Here is a 22133-nt window from a genome sequence, read left to right as displayed (position 1 = left end):
GTATTTGTGGATCGGGGCATTGCGTCGTTACAGCTTGATAATTGTTTTTTTACCCTTCTATCTGGCAACAAAACTGACACCTTTTATTACAAGGAGTCATGTTTGCATAGACCACAATACCTGCAGCCATAATGCAAACAAAAAACATAACTCTGATAATGTATGCACTGTTCTTGAAGTTGATTGGTCCACACCCGAGACAGCTTTTCTTAGAGCTTAGTCTCACATGGGTTGGACCAGATGAGGTTGGACCAGATGAGGTTGGACCAGATGACGTAGGACCAGATGACGTTGGACCAGATGACGTTGGACCAGATGACGCCAAAAGTGCGCCTTTTGGCGTCATCTGGTCCAACCCATGTGAGATTAGGCTCTAAGGAAAGCTGTCTCGGGTGTGGACCAATTAACTTCAAGGACAGTGCATACATCATCAGAGTTATGTTTTTTGTTTGCATTATGACTGCAGGTATTGTGGTCTATGCAAACATGACTCCGTGTAAAAAAAGGTGTCAGTTTTGTTGCCAGATAGAAGGGTAATAAACCAATTATCATATTTTTTACTGGCAAATGAGGTTCCAATCGTTACAACTTGTACGGTCTGTTCCGGATGACCACAGTCGCACACTGCTAGAGAGTATTTAATTTGGCATTTGTGCATCAGGTATCCGCATCTACTGCCATGGTTTGTGCAGTGGATGCGGCTCAGGGTGGACCATGAGCAGCTTCGTGGTAGATGAAACCTCCAGGGACATTCTGTGTTGGGTCTTTCACAAGATTATTGAATGTAATCATGGCTACTTGCCACAAGTGATCAATTGCGTGATGCCAATCGTGGCCATGCCAATGCGATGCCCTATATATCACGGGTACCTTGCATACCAGTTCAACACGTAGTAGGCTTTCGCGACCAATATCATCCATAAGAGGGTTTTTTTTGGAGTTAGATCTCGTAAATATCTAAATGTGTCGTGAAAACCTACCACCACCTGAAACAGCCAACTAGTAAGGGTTGTCACCTAAACAAAACTTGCCAATTCATCACCAGTACAGCACACCGGTTGTGTGTTGGAGAGCCAAGCCACAACATTCACAGTGTTGGCAGGTTTTAACGATACATTTATATACTTATGCGATCTAACCCCAAAAAAAACTTATATTAAGGAGCATACCGTTACAAACAACTGAAAGGCCGCAGGACAATACTCAACAACACACGTGCAACGCTCACCGACGCAACTCCTCCGCGCCTGATTGAATGACGTGTCACAATCAGGGGCGGTGGGGGTCACAGTTCACGCGAGCAATCGATTATTTTTCATCCGGTTTGTCGGCGTGGCAATGAACTGCGGCCAAGGAGGGAACGCAACCCGAGCGCGACGAAATCAGCTCCCGTGCACGAGCTCGACCGACTGTTGAATCGCGAGTAGGCGAAAGATGCAACGGCCCTCATCCAGCAGTCTAAAGAGCATAGCAGATGACGATCTCTTCTAATTCGTATCGCATTTCTCATTTGCCCCTCGTTGTCTGTTCCATCTCGTGCACTCCGTTAGCCTAAAGGCGCTTCATAAAATGGGCTTGTATTAGATTTGCATAATTTAACTTTAAAAAATCTACTCCCGTGCAATTGCATTAATGTGTATGATCGGTCACGTGGGGCTGTATGAACATACTTCACCACGCTGACCAGTGCAGGTTGGTGAAAGGGGGGGGGGGGGGGGCATCAGGAGCAGCGCTGGTTGAGAATTGAACCCGGGTCGCCAGGTTCAAAGCGCAATGCACCGACCACTGCACCACCGCTCAACCCTCTCACTCCACAATAGTTCTATACACGAGTAGTAATAACACATACTCGCAATCGTACTGAGTCTCAAAATCTAATGCGGCAGATCTGCTGCATCAGATTTATTATTTTCTGTTATCAAGGTTTTTTTTTCGTCATCATTTGGGACCGTCCATAAATGACGACACGCGATTTTGGACGATTTTTGACCACCCCCCCCCCCCACTTCGTCACACGGCGTCACAAAAAGTCAGACCCCCCTCAAATATGACGTCACAAAGCTCTACCCCTCCCCCCCCCAAAAAAAGATGCTTCAAATCGCTTTAAACTGTTGTCATTGTAGTGCGTATTTAATGTGGCGCTGCACTTTGATGTTGGAGGATAAAACATTTATTGAAAAGTCTATTTAATTAAGTAGAACGTGTTGTTTATATTTATTTAAAGTTGCGCATTTTGATGTAACGTCACATTTCTCAACCCTTGGTCGACTTCGCCTCAAATGTAGTACCTGGTGCGATGTGTAAACATCGCAACAAGGGAGACAAAGGCGGTCGGGCGTGGTGTTGGCCACCTCGTGTGCCGGTCTTCATAGGTGCTCGCTAACAGCACTTTCCCCTACAGTCTATCAAGGCTACACGCGATCTTTTGTGTGGGTGGGTGATGATGGTCGTTGGTCAAGACAAAGCACCTGCCCGAGACTACCAACCTGGGAGCCCTGGGACGCCACTCCCCACGCGCTCACCGCTGCATGTTTCGGCATCGATCTCGGCGGAACGCGCCGCCCTACGACAGCGGAGCGCGATTGTCCCACGCGCCGTACGACCCCAAACACCCCGCCGTGTGCAGAGCCTCGACCGCGGGCAACGGCAGCTTGTCAGAGGCCTATCGGCTGCGCCAGAATGTGTTGCATTTCAGCTCATGGGTCTGACAGAATCGGGAGGTGTGGGGGGGGAGGTGGGGGGGTGGGGGGAGGTGGGGGGTGAGGGGAGGTGGGGAGGTGGGGGGTGAGGGGAGGTGGGGGAGAGAGGAGGTGGGGGGGGGGGGTGAGGGGAGGTGGGTGGGAGGTGTGGGGGGGCTTGGTGGCACAGGAGAGAAGGGGTTCGCTAAGGCTGCGGCTGTCACGTTCTGGCTTGAGGGACAAACGATCTGCCGTGCAGGCGCCGTAAATCAACAGGCATTGGTGGTGGAAGAAGGAGCGATTCTGCAGGGAGGGAGGGAGGGGGGTGGGTGGGGGAAGGGGGTTTGGGGGGGGTTAGGGTGGGAGCAGCAGAGTAAAGGTGAAGGAGAAAGGAAAGAACCCCCCACCCACCCCCCAAAAAAATAAGTGCAAACATGCTCGATCAATAGGCAATAACCCCAGGAGTGAACCGGGGCCAGCGCTAGAGCCGTGGCGCTCCGCGCTGAACGCGGCCGCTGTCCTCTGGCTGTGAAACACGCAGGGCGCGTCTCTCGCTCAACGACAAGTCGACGGGTGACAATTCCAACGTTGTTGGCCAGCGTGTTTTTTGTTTCGTTACGATTTTTTTAGGGGGGCGGCGGGGGGTTTCTTTTTAAAAAAAAATCACGAACAAAAAAAATGTGCCGATGCCTCCAATCGCTTCCGCAGATTTGTGGGGGGTGGGGGGGGGGAGTCGCTCAGGAGATGAGTTTCGGACATTTTTTAACCCACTTCCCGTGATCCAATCGAGCTGACATTTTGCACACAGACTCGTTGTGTGTGACAATTTATTTTCGTGAAAATTTTTTTCCAAAATTGTACACTTTTTAGGAAAAAATAAATTATATTTAATTACCAATTGCTTAATGGTGGCAGGCAATCATCTGACCCATAGGTGGCAGCCATCTCAAGCCAGAGGACGAGAGGACTCTAGCCGCCACGCATATAAAGGATTTATAGTGAAAAACTTTGTTTTTACGGGTTAATTTTTTTGAGATATGGCTCAGAGACGCCCACACTAAATTTTGTCGAAAATCACGGTATTTATGAGTACGACTCGGTGTTCTTCTCCCTCGTAGATGGTGACAGACACTGATTGTGCTGACAAAGGGACCTTTAAATACACCGTGGCCCACGAAGAGAAGCAAGCTCAGCGCCGAGTCAGCAGCAGCGTGGATTTAGTATAATTATAGGGCAGGAGGATGCCTCTTATCTGCGACGAAGTTTAGGGCCGAACTTAGCGAATCCCGTCTGTGATCTTGACCGAAGTAACCACCAGGGGAAGCGTTGGCAAGGAGGATGCGCTGAAACTTCCAAAGAGTGTTGTCTGTGGATCTCTCTCTCTCCCGCACTGTCACCATCCGTCACGGTCCCGCGATGCCACAATCCATCTCACCGCCTGCAGTGAGCCGATCTCACCGCTCCATCTCACCACACGCACACACATTGTACATACAGACACACACACATTGTACATACAGACACACACACATTGTACATACACACACACACATTGTACATACACACACACACATTGTACATACACACACACATACACATTGTACATACACACCCATACACTTTGTACATACATACAGACACACACACATTATACATACACACACACATTGTACATACACACACATACACTTTGTACATACATACAGACACACACATTGTGCATACAGACACATACACATTATACATACACACACACACATTGTACATACACACACATACACTTTGTACATACATACAGACACACACATTGTGCATACAGACACATACACATTATACATACAGACACATACACATTATACATGCAGACACACACACATTGTACATACAGACACATACACATTGTACATACACACACATACACATTGTACATACACACACATACACATTGTACATACAGACACATACACATTGTACATACACACACATACACATTGTACATACAGACACATACACACTTTGTACATACACACACATACACTTTGTACATACAGACACACACACATTGTACATACACACACACACATTGTACATACAGACACACACACACATTGTACATACACACACACACATTGTACATACACACACATACACTTTGTACATACAGACACACACACACATTGTACAGACACACACACACATTGTACATACACACACACACATTGTACATACACACACATACATATTTTACATACAGACACACACACACACATTGTACATACACACACACATTGTGCATACAGACACATACATATTGTACATACAGACACACACACATTGTACATACAGACACACACACACATTGTACATACACACACACACATTGTGCATACACACATACACATTATACATACAGACACATACATATTGTACATACAGACACACACACATCGTACATACACACACATACACATTATACATACAGACACATACACATTGTACATACACACACATACACATTATACATACAGACACACACACATTGTACATACACACACACACATTGTACATACACACACACATTGTACATACACACACATACACTTTGTACATACACACACACACATTGTACATACACACACACACATTGTACATACACACACACACATTGTACATACACACACACACATACACATTGTACATACACACACACATACACATTGTACATACACACACATACACTTTGTACATACAGACACACACACACATTGTACATACAGACACATACACACATTGTACATACAGACACACACACATTGTACATACACACACACACATTGTACATACACACACACACACATTGTACATACAGACACATACACATTCACGCACATACAAATTGTACATACAGACACATACACATTGTACATACAGACACATACACATTGTACACACAGACACATACATATTGTACATACAGACACATACACATTGTACACACAGACACACACACATTGTGCATACAGACACATACACATTATACATACAGACACACACACATTGTACACACAGACACATACATATTGTACATACAGACACATACACATTGTACATACAGACACACACACATCGTGCATACACACACATACACATTATACATACACACACATACACATTGTACATACAGACACACACATTATACATACAGACACATACACATTGTACATACACACACATACACACTCACGCACATACATCGCGCGCACGCACACAAAACTTGATCTCATTGCTCCATCGCAAACACGTACAGACAAAGATCCCCGTATAGCTTGAACAGAATGTTGGGGCAAGTGCCCTTAGCGAGCACCTATGCAGGCCGGCACGGCACACGAAGAGTTTGGTGGCCAACATGACATCCCACCGCGTTTGTCTCCCGCGTGGTGAGGTATACACACCGTACCAGGTACTCATTTGAGGCTGAGTCAGCCTAGGGGAGGCCCAGGACCGATTCAGATAATCGTCACTGATTTTGACCGTGAGTGGGGAATCGCACTCGGTTCACCGGGTTTGTCGCATCATTCGCTAACCAATACACTACCACACATACATACATAATTCATATATACAAAGACAATGATCCCCGTATAACCTGAACAGACTGTTGGGGCAAGTGCTGTTAGCGAGCACCTATGAAGGCCGGCACGGCACACGAGGGGGTGGGTGGCAAGCACCACGCCCGACCGCCTTTACAAACACGCACAACCTCAAGCGCACGCACGCATGAACTGGCCCTCATCCGCGAGCGGAGTGACACATAGGGTTGTAAACTTGTACATTTCTCGCACGTAAAAGAACACCGGCTTCGGTTAAATCAAACGCTGAGCTCGGCGCGACGTGGGGTCGGCGCACGGGGCGCCTCTGCCATCCGTGGCCACCACCCCCCTTGACCTGACCCCATGGCGCCAGCAAACACTGAACTTTAATGACAAATCCAGTGGGGAAATATCAGCGGGATTCTACCTTCATACACGCCACCGGGAGTCTGCAGCGCATGTGCGCTTGGGAATGACAGTGGCTCGAATGGTAATGTCATCCGCCGTTGTGCGGCGTGGTTTGGCACGGGCCCTGGCTGAAGGAATTAAATAGGGGCCCCGCTCTCGATTCAATTTCGCAACACGTGAACCCCTCCGGCTTTGGTGAGCCACGGTGCAGTTGCACCGCCTACACACTCGATAGGAACGCCACTTGGAGAATCACGCAGATATTTGTGAAACTCCCAACTCTGCATGGCTCTGGTGGCAGTACAGCAAAGTGGGTTCATGAACCTATCTGTACAGACCCTTTCAATGGCAGTTTAACACGTGGCAGGCTCTCACGACCAATATCCGTAATGTGTGTTTTTCGGGTTAGATCGCGTTAATATAAATGTGTCGTTAAACACTCCACCACCCGACAGCCAATTAGTAATATTTGTCACGTTAACAAAACGTGCCAATTCGTTACGACTTCAATGTCATCTCCCCCGTGTGCCTGGTGGGTATGTTTATGGGTATCCCAGTTTCCGTATAAACGCCAACAATGGCAAAAATAAAAGTGGTGGCACAACAACAACAACAAAAAATAACACCAGATGCAGGACCCTCCTGGAAATGATTGTCTCACTCTGGAGACTCCGAGAGTCCTCGCCGGGTTTGAATGAACGTTGGACGTTCAGAAATCGGCTTCCACCGGCCAGGAGCGAATCGCCAGGCATGGCGCCCGATTGCGTGAGACCTCGGAAGCCTGAAGCGGGAGTCGAACCTGGATATCGTGCTCGGATGGGTGACGGTTTCACCTGAAGACGGAAGCTTGTGTTGCCTCCGAAACGTCGTGATTTTTATTCTTTTATTTTTATTAATTTTTATTTCATTTTTTACCTACGTGACTTTACTGAAAACACTAAGAGTATGCACAAGCGGGTTTGTCACGGGGCTTCGAGGACGGAGCAGCAAATTCCAATGTTGTGCTGTACTCCACACACCCACGTCTACGCTCCCCATCTTCGCCAACCCGCGCGAAATAGCCAAAGTGGTGAAGTATGGTCGAGTAACCCTCGCGAGCCGCACGGCGTGTGGAAGCCCTCTTCCAGCAGTGGACTGACACACAGGCTATGCTGCGCATATGTACATGTATGCATCAGCTCCCATCGCTCAACGGTGAATCTCGATGCGCAACTGCCATGGTTAAGTATACATTTATTCACATCTCATTTAGAAAATTGGTCATTGCAAAAGATTTTTCAAATATAATTCTCATCAAGCCCCGTGGTATAAAGTTCAGTCTACAACTCGTATTTCCCGCTATCTCACTGCCCTCTCTAAACTAAGACAAAATTAACTCATTTTCTTTTACTAGGTAAGGCCCACTGAGCTATGTAGCTATTTTTCAGAAGCGACCTGGCCACAAATGATAGCTCAACAAAGCGGCTTATCATTAAGACATTTATAGCAGCCAAATACTCTAAACGCATGATTCTAATTGTGGAGGGAAAAACCGGAGGATCCAGAGAAAAATCCACGCGACCACTTGGAGAGACATGCAAACTCTACAGCAGGCGTCAGGATCGAACCCACGATTTACTATATACCAGGCGAGGTAGTAAACATCTCCTAGCCAGAGCATGTCAGGGTCAGGATCGAACCCACCATCTCCTGTATACCAGGCGAGGTAGTTAACATCTCCTAACCAAAGCATATCAGGGTCGGGATCGAACCCATGACCTCCTGTATACCAGGCGAGGTAGTTTACATCTCACCACCGTGGCACTCTCTATCCATGGACTACCAAGAAGGGCATTATTGCCCAACATGTTGCTTGTAATGTTTTCCTTATAAGACCACAGCGTTGTTGACGAACGCGTTTGGTTGTTGTTAATTGGTCCATGTGCACCACTGCCAACGCAGCAGCAGAAACCACCAAACAATCTGGTTAAATGCAGGACTTGCCTATTTTGGGTGCAATTGTTTTGCCCGGGGCCGTTTTAATAACCTTCGCCTCGTTTGGCACCTGCAGAGCAGTTGGATGTAATTCATTGTATTGTGACACCCCCCAACACGCCCTGTCACCCATTTAATTCACCACAAAGGCCTATTACCTTTCAAAAAGTCAAGGGCTCCCGACCTCCAAAAGTCAGCGCGTCCTCCTACTCCTCCCATTCGCTAATGAGCACGTGCGGAGGCCGAGTGCCTTTCGCAGTTCCGAGGCAGCAACCGTCATGAAATTCTTCGTTACTATGCCGAGGCCAAGGACGTTCGTAAGCCAGCCAAGGCGGTGCCACGTGGCAAGACGTGGCGGTGGTGGTTTTGTCGGACGTCAAGTGGTTATACTTATTTATGAAGCTCAATTTAACCTTGACCGGGTATTGAACTTAGAACCTTAGCGTCTGCTGGCGAGCTATTCAGAATAGATACACATAAAAAACGGATAAATGCAATGAATGACACCCCGTGTATCCTTCAACTGTTGAGGCAAGCGCTGTTTCCCGAGCACCTATGTGGATATCACAGGTATAGTTATAGCCACCACCCACACGGAACTATATATATATATAATTACAAATGCATACACACAGCAACAATCCTTACAGTAATATTTTTACATAATCCTGGCCCCCGTTGTTGTTGCCGACCACCCATTAAGGCCGGCACAGCACAAGAGGGGGCTGGGTAGGGATGTAGCCCAAGGCCATTATTGTAATATATATTGGGGGGGGGATGCTCAAAATGTCCCCCCCAATATATTGATATAAAAAATTATTGCTATGCTACGACATGCAACCACACACCGCCGTCTGAAATAATCATTAGCAAATGTAATCATAACCAAACTTAAAAAAAAAACTGCCTTTATTATTACAACAAGTTGCAGTATTACGGTGTACTGCAGTTCTGCGATGTGCTTTGTCCAAGTGGCGTTGCCGTACCCCAGCAGAAGGCGTTGCTCGACTGCTGTGGGTCGGTACAATCAATGTCAAACACTGCACTGTCTCTCCATTTAATTACTTTCAAATGTATAATAAAAAAAATAAGAAAACTAGAATGTAATATGAGTGTCACGTAGGCTATATCACTGTCGAGCGGAAAACAAAACGTTTTTTTGGTGAAAACGGGCCGATTTGCGATTGCTAATCAATCAACCATCACTAATGTTAACTCTCATAGCTCAGTAATTTACTTGGAAAGTTAATTAGCCACACATTCACCCAGCGACCAACAATGGCGCTCACGGACGTATTCAACTAACGTTAATGTCTTTATGACGTTATATTCTCGATATAATAATAATTGCCACGTGAAGTCTGAGAAAAGTGTCAATCATTTATGTTGCGTTGCATGTGTAATATTTGTAGACAGTAGTAGCTCTCATTTATTGCGTATTCGTATAGTGTAGTGTATAGCTGTACTTGCTTATGATAAATAGCATTATTAGTGTTTCTTTGATTAAAGTGCAAGCATCTTCTTGGTTCTTTCGGTAAAGTCACGTAGAAGGGAAATAATAAAATAATAAAAATAAAACATAATAAAATAATAGTGAGAATTATTGTATAATGTTTTTTTTTTTTTCCCCTTCTACGTGACTTTACCGAAAGAACCAAGACGATGAATCCCTGCAGTCACGAAAGCGTTAACTTAAAGTGCAAGCAGTTTTATAACAGTCAGCTTTCATTCACAGTGAGTTTCATCATGCGCAAGAGGAAGGGTGGCGGTGACATTCGTCAGTTTTTTGGGCAGCCTCAGAAAAGAAGAAAAGTTGAAGAGCAGTGAGAAAATGAGTAGCAGTCAGATGATAGAAGTATCCAGTAGCACAAGAGATGAGACAATGGTTCTCGATATAATAATTGCCATTCAGATCAGAAATGGTTATTAATCCATTCCTGAACATCATGGCAAGAAACACTACTTGTTTACTGATCATATTTCTTTCATGTTCACCCTGGTGCATTCAGAGAAAAGAGACTTTTGACTATTAAACAACTTTTATTGCCGCCAGCAGAAATTGTACTGGAGGCGAATTCAATATGAAATACAGTCACCAACAAACAAATGAAAATAAACGCTACAAATCGACGCGCTATGACGCTAAAAGCACCGCGCACAATACAAAAGTCACGTGGTTGTGGTGTCATCGCGCACGCCACGGTGACGAGCGAGCGCTTCAGAAGGTGAACACGAGGGTGCCGTCCACGCTGGTACAGAGAGGGGCTTTTCCGGCTCCCCAGCGTTCGAAGAAGACGTGCACATCACCAACATGTGTGTGGTATGCGTGCTCCAGCCGGAGCCGCGCCTTAAGCAGGCCCCTGAACACTGGAAGCAGCACAGAGCAGCCGTCAGTGTCACCTTCCAGCATCTTTTTTCTCGTTTTGTACACTGCCATCTTCGCCTGAGCACAGGCGAAGTTGGCGAGGTCATGGCACTTGTTAGCCAGGTAAGGCATCCCATATACGAAGCTGCTGTTGTAGAAGGGTACTCCCAGTTTCCAGAGCAGACAGGCAAGCGAAGATGAAGGTGAAGGAGAGGGAGTGGAGGAGCTTGGAACTCGCCCAAATCAGCCAAATGTTAATGTCATACCTAGTCAAACCCTATCAAATAGGACACTCTACTTTCAGGAGATATGCTTAAAAGATTTTACTTGGCTCCATTACAGCCCCTCCTTAAAGGGGGGCATCTGTTTCTATTGTGCTAAATACTTTGCAACACAAAAGTCTAATCTTGCGTCAAAAGCAGATTCAGCTTTTGTCAAGACCGGCTTTCAAAATTGGAAGAAGGCACTGGAGAAATGTAGTGCACATAAAGACAGCCAGTGTCACAAATTAGCTGTGATGACTCGGATTCAGGAGCCAAAACCTGTTAATGTGCAACTTTCACGTGAGCTTGAAAGACAGCAGCAACAAGCGAGAAAACATCTTACGAAGATTGTTCGGGGTGTGAAGTACTTGGCACGGTAAGGTCTGGCTTGTCGGGGCGTTGATAAGGAGAGTGGAAATTTCAGCCAGCTTCTAAAGTACAAGGCAGAGGGCGATGCAGAGCTGACCACCTGGCTGAAAGGTCACTTTGATTTCACCAATCCCCAAATGCAAAACGAAATTTTTAAGCTGATGGGCAATACAATCGTCAAAGAAATTGTGTTGGAAATAACATAAATGCCAGTGGTCCAGTTCGCGCTTATCATTGATAGCACCCAGGATATATCAGGAGTTGAGCAGGAGCCAATATCTTTGCGCTTTGTAGAACCAAAGGAAGAATTCCTGGGACTCTACGAAGTGTCATCAACGACAGGGCAAAATATAGCCAAGATGGCATGTGATGTGATGATGCGTCTAGGCCAGGGGTCGGCAACCAAAATAACAAGAAGAGCCATTTCTTTCCAATTCGGTACAAAATTCAGTATTTCAAGAGCCGCAATGCATCTGAGTACATACGTACATATCGTCAAGAAGCAGCCCGCAAAGAGCCGCATGCGGCTCCGGAGCCGTAGGTTGCCGACCCCTGGTCTAGGCCTTCCTCTGTCCCAACTTCGAGGACAAACCTATGACGGTGCCTCAAAAATGGCTGGACGATTGCAGGGGGTGCAAGCTATTTGAAGGAAAAAACCGCTGGCTATGTATTGTCACTGTGGTCCACACTGCGTGAACTTAGTTACGCAGGCTGCCTGTGTAGCCTCTCCACTAGTAAGATAATCAATGGGTCTGGTGCATGAATTTTGGGGACTTCTTTCATCAATCTGGAATGTTCAAGGTGATTTTCCAGGAAATCGCAAAATCAGAGCATGGTTTCACCTCGTTGAAACCTCTCTGTCCCACCAGGTGGACTGTTCGCACCCCTGCCATCTGCTCAGTTCTCAGCCAGTATGAGTCAGTGCTGACAGCCCTTGAAGAAATGGCATCATGCAGCTCACCTGACAACTTCAACCAAGGCCAATGGTCTTCATGGAACATTTCTAAAAGGGAACACTGTAATGGCTGAAGACCTGATGGGGGATTTGGAGTGCCTGAACACATCCCTGCAGCTTAGGAAACAGACTGTTTCAGGTGTGTTGGAGGCTGTGGACCATGTAAAACAAGGATGCAGGACAAGCGAATGGAGGAGCACTTTGATGTCTTGTTCGCAAAAGCAACTGCTATGGCAATAAAGTTGGACCTACAACCTATTCAGATGCCTCATATCCGCAAACCTACAAAGCCCATATCCATCCGGATGCCCAGTCTTTGTCCAGAGCCCAATTCAACAACGCCTTGGACACAGTGAATACTCAATTCATAGAGAGGTTTGATCAAGCTAGATTCCACAAGCTGCAGCAGCTTGAACAAGTGCCGCTACACGGAGACATGGACAAGGTGGTAGACGAGTCTGCTGAATTTAATTGAAGATGACTGCAGGTGCAGCTGGCCATGTTTGGGGCTAATTACACATATCAAACGAGCTCAGATGTTGCTAGCATTATTAGGGAAATGGTGCCAGAGGTAAGAGGTCTCTTCAGTCTGGTGTCTGGTGGAAGCTTTAGTAAGGCTTCTGCTGGTCGTCCCGGCCTCCTCTGTAGAGTCTGAGAGGAAGGAATTTTAGTGCCCTGAGGAGGCTTAAGACATGGCGTAGATCTCCGATGGGTCAAACAAGGCTGAATCATGTGGCCATGTGTCACGTGCACCAGGAGAAACTGGACAGACTGGACCTTGAAGGAATATGCCAGCCTTTTATCGGTTTCAACGATAAGCACAGAAAGGCCTTTGGACCCCTTGCTTGAAGAATGGGAAGTCAAAACACTTGTCATTGCCTGGAGAGAAGATGAGAGGATAGAACAGAGGAAAGGAGCAGAGATGACTGCAGAGCAGAGGAGAGGAAAAAATATGACTGGAGAAGAGAGGAGAAGACAGGAGAGTTTACTTGTAAATATGTAAATAAAAACAAAAAATTTCTAAACCTTGGCCACAATATCTGGACTTGTCTTCATTTAACAATGCATAGATTTGTGTTCATATGATTGTGGTTATGGTTGTACTTTATTCATCCATAATCTCTGCCATTACATACAATGAAACAAGAAAAGGTAATAAAAAAAACAGAGCAATGTAATACAATACACTATTAGACATTATTGTAAAAAAAAAAGTAAATCCCATGTGTTAGTGAATGTTTTACATTTTAGGCAGGGAATGAGTTTTCAAATTTCGATTATTTTCTGGGGGGGGGGACCCCCAGGAAGATTTTGTCCCCCCCCCAATGTTGACTCCAAGGCCCCTGCACTCACACTGCGTGGTTGGTGCACGTTGTTTTACCTGGCATCCACGTCAAAGGAATCCGCTCGCCCTGACGGAGTCGGTGGACACGTGCGTGTGCGTGTGTGTCGCTCTCTCAATCCGAGGAATCAGAACGCGTATTTCGACCGGAGGAAATCCGATGAGCTAGAACGCTCTTTTTCACAGACGTCCAAAAGTCCCACCAAGTGGATGGCCCCCGCAGTTTCCTCTCGTCCAGGCAACCAACACCATCGTCGGCTATTTAAGCCGGCCCTGGGGCCTCGCCTAGGTCGACTCGGCCTCAAACGAGTAACCCGGCAGCGGTGTGTAAACATCGCCACGTGCAAGACAAAGGCGACCGGGCGAGGTGCTGGCCACCCACCCCCTCGTGTGCCGTCCCGGCCTTCACAGGTGCTAACTCGCTAACAACACCTGCCCCAAAAAATACCGTTACATCTATACGTGGGGGCTTTGCGTTGTCTTGGGTGTAGCTTTATCCCAGCTGTGCCACCCACCGGGACACGCACCAATATTGAGAACGGGACGCGTATCCATCTGGAAAGTTACATTAGGAGGACGTCATCACTTTCCTCCTGCAATTACTCAAACGGAGACTCACGTCCCAGGCACGGGTACAACTGGGAATAGGGAAGTTTCCGCGAACACCAAGCGACGATATCTCAGCGTCCCCGCCTGCCCGTAATTAAAACCGGATTCGCGCGGATGGCGCAGAGGCGCGAGTTTTTTACGCTTTAATTGGTTTGAATGAAGGCGGGCGATAAATCACGATCATGATTCCGGGTGAATTTAGCTCACAGGGCACCCACCCACCATCCTGTCCCCCTCCTCACTCCGCACCCACCACCCCCTTTAAGGCCATTAGGCAAGGTTGGTTAGTACCGTCTTGAATGGCAAATGATATCGGCGTTCACAATGAACAGAAAGTTAATCGCATATACTGTCTGCTCGAAATTCATTATTCCTATTTATTCCCATATTCTGTAAGGCGTTTCGTATCACATTAGTTTTTTCACTGCCCCCCACCCTCCGTTACAAAACTGCATGCTCTATCAAACACTCGTATTATGGTCCACTTTTGTGTGCATATTTGATCACGAAAAAGCTACCGACCACGGTCAACTTGCTATTGCACACGCATTGTGACCGAGAGATACAATCGCTGCAACGGAAATCATTGCGAGAGAGATCATTGGCCTTCCGAGGCAGTGGTGGATAGGCGAGTGTGGAACCTCTATCTCGGCAGGGATGACTTCCCACTCTTTTAAGAGCTCGTCTCTTGGAATTTTGCCGCACTTGATACAGTACATTTAGCTGTGACGGTCCCACCTGATGACGGAGACTTGTGTTTCCTCCAAAACGTCGTGATTTATAATTTATATCTATTATTATTTCTATAATTTTTATTTTTATCATTTATTTTTACCTACGTGACTTTGCCGAAAAAACCTAACCAACTATGAGACGCACACCCCCCCCTACCAGCCTGCCACGCCGTGCCGACACGCGCGGGTTATCCACGTGTTACACGCCCCGCTCATTTGTATTGGTAACGGCCCTCTCACCTTGTCCTCGGTACACAAAGGGGGGTTGATACGACCGCGGGGGACCAGAAGACACCTCTCTGGACGCTGGGCGAGTTTATCATAAAGTTGCACATGCACCGGTATCGGAAAATGTATACAATTAGTCATGGGACCTCCCTTGCCAGTCTCAAAATATAAGAATAGATCTTCTTGGTTTTTTCGGTAAAGTCACGTAGAAGGGAAATAATAAAATAATAAAAATAAAACAGTAAATAATTCTCACGACGTTTCGGAAAGACAGCTGTCTTTCCGACAGACCTGTTCTTCACCTGAGGACGGCTGCTTGCGTTGTGGCCGAAACGTCGTAAGAATGATTTTATTATGTTTTATTTTTATTATTTTATTATTTCCCTTCTACGTGACTTTACCGAAAGAACCAAGAAGATGAATCCCTGCAGTCACGAAAGCTTTAAATCGAAAAATAAGAATAGATTTTACCCTTTCTGGCAACACTGTTTGAGACTAGGCTCTAAAGAAAGCTGTCTCTGGTGTGGACCAATCAGTTTCAAAGACAATGCATCATCATATACTACCAGAGCATGCTTTCTTTATTTGCATGTTCACCACAAGTATATGTGGTTAATGCAGACAGGATTCCTTGCTAAGGGTTCATGTTTGGTGTTTTAACATCTTAACACACCTGTTTTACTTCGAGAAAGGGAAAAAACTCTTTTTATAAATACAATTGGTGTGCGTGGCACTGGGGAGCGGTGGCGCAGCGATTAGCGCGCTATGCTACAAACCCAGCGACCTGAGTTTGCTTCCCGCTCACGGCCAACCAACGCCAGTGATAAATATCTGAACCGGTCCTGAACATCCTCTAGGTCGACTCAGCCTCAAATGTGTACAAGGTGGCGGTGTAGAAACATCGCCACGAGGGAGATGAAACGCGACCGGGTGTGGTCCTGGCCACTCACCCCCCTCGTGTGCCGTTCCACCCTTCATAGATGCTCGCTAATAGCACTTGCCCCAACAGACTGTGAAAAGCTATATAGGGATCCTTTGTTTTTGAGTGATAGATAGCCTATTGCTTTCCGCTCGTACCATCAGCCACAGAGCTCACAGACGTTCCATTAATTATTTTGCTTACAAAGCATTTCACAGGAGCGGATCTGAATTTATACCGTCCCTTTACATCATTTCAAGAGGCCGCGCAAGATTTTACAGATTTGTAGCAATGAATAATAAACGTCGTGATTTTTTATTTTACTTTTATTATTTTTTATTTTATTTTTTACCTACGTGACTTTACCGAAAAAACCTAAGAGTATGAATCCTTGCAGTCACGAAAGCTTCAAATCTAGAATTAATGAATAATAATGTGAACAATAGTTGTAAAGGAATGCCTTAATTTCAGCCGGAACACTGTTCGGGGAATTATTTAGGCATCCATCCACATCCATCTCGCCTTATTATCCTTTATATATATACACCTGTTATTAGGGGCCGTCCATAAATGACGTCACGCGATTTTGGACGATTTTTGACCACCCCCCTCTCCCTCGTCATACGGCGTCACAAAAAGTCAGACCCCCCTCAATTATGACGTCACAAAGCTCTGCCCCCCCCCCCCCAAAACCATATTTCCATTTTGAAAATAAAACATGCTTCAAATCGCTTTAAACTATTGTCATTGTAGTGCGTATTCAATGTGGCGCTGCACTCTGATGTTGTAGGAGAAAACATTTATTAAAAAGTCTATTTAATGAAGTAGAACGTTTCGTCTATACTTATTTAAAGTTACGCATTTTGATGTGACGTCACATTTCTAACCCCCCCCCCCCCCCATCGTCACACATCGTCACAAATGTCTGACCCCCCACCCCCCCGCCCTAGGTGCGTGACGTCATTTATGGACGTCCGCTTATGATTATAGGAGTGTAGGTTACAATTATATTTTAATTATTATCCACATGCGTACCTTGTACTCGAGTGGTAGCGCCTCGTGCCGATACTCCCAACTCCTGACCAGCCTCGCAGCGTTCTGGAAAATGATCGAGTGATAAACGAAGTCCTGATAAAAGGTGTCGATTTGCTGAAGTGTTTGCATGGAGTGTTGGGTCAGCGGGTGGCTGGCTCACTGCGGCGCTAAGAACCCGGTGATCCGAGTTCAAATGCCGTTGGCCACACGGCTAACATCAATGGCGAGTGATATCTGAACCGATCTTTCGACCAGCTACCCCTTCACCAGCTCAAAGGCATAGCCTGTAACAGACTGTTGTGGCAAGTGCTGTTGGCGAGCACCTATAAAGGCCGGCACGGCACCCAAGTGGGGGGGGGGGTGGCCAACCGCACGCCGGGCCGCCTTTGTCTCCCCAGCCGCGATGTTTTACCTACCAAACCAGGTACTCATTTGAGGCTGAGTCGACCTAGGGGAGGCCCAGATTGTCGTCAATGGTGTTGGCCGTGAGCGGGAATCGAACTCAGATCACCGGTTTCGTAGCGCGGCGTACTAACCGCCACACTGCCTGCTCCCCAACTTCACCAGCTCGTCACCACCAAACGGGCACGTACCGTGGTGAAGTGTGCCATGGGTGGAGCCTAACCATCTAGCGGTCAATCGCCAAGGGGCTGAGAACATGTTATCGGCGTTCTGACAATGAGCCGAATATTTACGACGGATAATTGCGAAGCGGCGTGTTGAGTGCTGCTGTGTGACAGCGGCTGGTGAGACAGCCACCGCATGGGACACGCAGCCTGCCCGTCACCCGAGACACCCAGAAACGGTCATTTGTATTTGAGCCCAGCCGTCGCTTAGACTGCCATCATCGATGGACGTCTGGGACCAACGTGGAAGGGAAAAGCGCAACACATTTTTTTAAAAATATATAAATAAATGAAACCTACTCTCTTTGCTCAGCCGTGATGCGAACAACAATTGCAACGCGGACGTTTACCCAACGCAAGAAAATAACCGCGAGCGAAAAGAAAGAAAGATTGATCTGCTCCGTCAACGTGATTTACTGCCTCGACTACATCGGCGACGCGGCGAAAATAACTTTCGTGAGGGCTCCACACATCACGCGGCGGCTACGACTCCCACCACCACGGCGATGCTTTGCTTTGCTTGCAGGCTACGGAGACTGTGGCTACGGCAGTTGTACACGCGGCCGACGGTTTTAGTTTTTTTGAAATCAGTGCCGTCGACTTGTGTGTACGCGATGTACCGTTGAACCTCTTTCGCACCGTACGTCGCCAGACCGTGCTAATCGGAGGTGTTTACGCGCGTGCTGAACGCCGCCGTGGTTCGTGATGTTCAGACCCGGGGGCCGGTAACCAAACGGACGAGGATTTTTTTATTTTTCGGGTTTAAAAAATAAATATTTCAATTGTCGCAATGCTAATGCGGTGAATACGAGACGCTGGTCCTTGATATAACACATTCCTGCGGAGGGAGCTGGTAGGAACGTCGGGTTGCTCGGTCAATGGCCAGGGTCAACGGCGGCGTGGTGTATTCCGCAAACATGCCCGACTGTGAGGGCGGGCACAAGCCGGCGTGAGTAGGTTAAACGTTGAGTTTTATAAGGGGACCACGGGGTGACCAGCCCCACCACACTCAGCCCCACCCAGCCTCACCCAGCCCCTCCCCACCCTCCCCACCCAGCCCCTCCCCACCCTGAGCACTCATAAGAGGCGATCTGAAACCAAGTGGATGGATTTTGAGAAAAGCGTCGTGATCACTAATTTGGTGTTTTTCATACAAAAAGCGTGAATGTTGTTTATGTACATTACCAGGTCAACGTATTGTTATATAAGGGCTCTCACCATGAGGGCTTTGAACAAGCCAGGAGCACACGGCTGTGACAAGCATGAATTACAATTCAGCCAACAAATACAATACAAAGATCCCCCGTATGAATCTAGATTTGAAGCTTTCGTGATTGCAATGATTCATACTCTTAGGTTTTTCGGTAAAGTCACGTAGGTAAAAATAAATAATACAAAATAATAGAAATAAAATAATAAATCACGACGTTTCGGAGGCAACACAAGTCTTATTATTTATTTTTTACCTACGTGACTTTACCGAAAAACCTAAGAGTGTGAATCCCCCGTATAGCCTTAACATACTTTTGGGGCAAGTGCTGTTAGCGAGCACGGCACACGAGGGAGTGGCCAGCACCACGCCCGGCCGCCTTTGTCTCCCCAGTGACGATGTTTACACCGCACCAGGTACTCATTTGAGGCTGAGTCGACCTACGGGAGGCCCTGGACCGGTTCAGACAATCGTCACCGGTGTTGTCCGTAAGCGGGAATCGAACTCGGTAGCCAGTGTTCGTCGTGCAGTGCGCTAACCGCTGCACCACCGCTCTCCACAACAAAGGCACACACACGCATTGCTTTTCATGTAGGGACTGCTCATGCAGGCATGGACTGACACACAACCGAAATGCCGACTCTCTCCTGCACCTCCGATTAGCACGGTTGGCTACGTACGGTACGAAAGAAATCACCACACATACGTACACATTAACTCGACCCCTAAGCCACACAGCGCTACCGATCAGCTATCAGTAGCGCCGGACACTGCGTGTGATCGTTCGTGACAACGTTGCGCACAGACGCAGTTGCGTGTAGAGAGAAGCAGAAGACAAATTTAAACCAACACGTGCGCATAACGCGCACATGTCTTTCGTTTTAAATGACAAACTTACCGACGGACGCGGAGGCATTTAAAGACACGCCACCACCACCACCACCGCCACCGCCGCCGGCGCTGCGCCATTCAATTGCGCTTCGTGAAAAGTCCATTAGACGTCGCATTAACAAGAAGACCCTGGCGTATCCCTGTCAAACTTTTCAAAAAGGCGAATCTCGTCATGCGGAGAGCTGCGAGGAGCTCCGAGCGTTTGACGGGCTCAGTCGATAGAATGCCTTTAATTACACGACGCTGTCTCTCTCTCTCTCTCTCGCCGCGCTGTCGTCTTAAGCGACGTGCCAAGGTGACGCTTTGTTAAATCGCTCGCTCCGAGGGGGTGGTGGTGACGACGGCGATGATGATAACGACCCTTCGAGTAGGAGCTTTCGCCGTCGCCACGCGTAAAGTGCGAGCCACAGTGATGGATAGACAGACGCACGCACCGCCTGTAACCCAGCACCGTGGAGGCGAGGTTTGGTGGATCGCAAGCATATTTGTTCTAGATTTGAAGCTTTCGTGACTGCAAGGATTCATATTCTTAGGTTTTTTCGGTAAAGTCACGTAGGTAAAACATCAAAATTAATAAAAATAAAATAAAAAATCACGACGTTTCGGAGGCAACACAAGTCTCCGTCCCACCTGATGACGGAGAATTGTGTTGCCTCCGAAACGTCGTGATTTTTTATTTTATTTTTATTAATTTTGATGTTTTACCTACGTGACTTTACCGAAAAAGCACATTTGTGCGCGGGTGTCGAGGTCACCACCTCCTGGCTTTCCAGTGTACGATGGCAGTACAGCAAGTAGACTAATTTTCATCTGTTCTCCATCTGTATGGAGATTAAGTGTTAACCACCCACCCCCCTACTGTCATCACACGTGTGCGCGTGGGTTTTATCCGGCCACTCCGCTCCGATGATTTCCTCCCACGCGTATAGAATAGCCATCAGTCGAGTTGGCCAGCGTCCTCCATCCAGACTTGAAGCTTTCGTGAGTGCAGGAATTCACAGACCAAAAGAGTATGTCCTCCATCCATATAGGACCACGGACTTTGGGCAATTGTTGACGCCGATTTTGGCTTCTTCCCCGCTTCTCTGTGGTCTGTCGTGCCTCTCCGAGCTTGAATTCCAGCTGTGCTCATTACAAATATAATATTAGCGTTTTTAAAAATAAACTGTAAATCAGTACAAACAATAAACCCATGAGTCACATCCACGTGAGAAAACACAAACGCAATATTAACACCAGTTTGTCATCACAAATGCTTTTCCACTCACCACTCACATCATTTGTTTTCATGGACACAAATGATCATTGAGACATACAATATGAAGTGTTGCCCTGACAATTTGTTGACAAGTGCTCATAAATAGGCCTTGAGAAATCCAGTAAAACAAAAGTTAAAAATAATATACAGCCCTGTCAATCCACTGCTGGAGACCTCTCTCTACACACCGTCGGCGATCGGGGGTTGTATGGCCATACTTCACTACGGATGGCAAAGTGCACGTTTGACACATACGCCAATTGTTTACCTCGAAAAAAAATTCTCACTCCAGGTCTCGAATCCCATTTTCAGGAGGATCCCGCAGTGGAGATATTTGCCATTTGGGAGGAATTCGTAGTACCCAGAGAAAACCCCACAAGTGCGATGGAGTAACAATCAAAAGCTTACCCGCACATACATGCAATCCACAGACTCTGCCCTGCGAGTGGGCCCAAACCTATCCGTCGATCACACCCATCCCCGTACTGCCATTGCCAGGCACAGCCTGCGCAGCCGTTTGCCGACAACACCTGGTTATGGACCGATGGCCGCCCATCCACGCACCGACCAGGCTACGGAAGACCAAACCACATGGGGCACCCTCAGGGCCACTTGGGTAACCTGCATTGCAATTCCATCACGTGCAGTCAGGCACCCATTATGCGCCGGTTAACGGTAT

General features: G+C 47.1%; 1 long non-coding RNA gene across 1 annotated transcript in view; it reads right to left on the bottom strand.

The window, feature by feature from the left end:
* Positions 1-17510, bottom strand: part of LOC144937739 (uncharacterized) — a 98612-nt gene extending 81102 nt beyond the window's left edge. The window contains exon 1 of the long non-coding RNA XR_013637771.1: positions 17470-17510. This is a non-coding gene — a long non-coding RNA (uncharacterized LOC144937739). The remainder of the gene's footprint in view (positions 1-17469) is intronic.
* Between the last annotated feature and the right edge of the window lie 4623 nt (positions 17511-22133).

This window comes from Lampetra fluviatilis, chromosome 20 (assembly GCF_964198595.1).
Source record: "Lampetra fluviatilis chromosome 20, kcLamFluv1.1, whole genome shotgun sequence".
In the NCBI taxonomy this organism is placed as follows: Eukaryota; Metazoa; Chordata; class Hyperoartia; order Petromyzontiformes; family Petromyzontidae; genus Lampetra; species Lampetra fluviatilis.
Note: the sequence above shows the minus strand (reverse complement) of the source record. Positions and strands in the feature narration are given on the sequence as shown.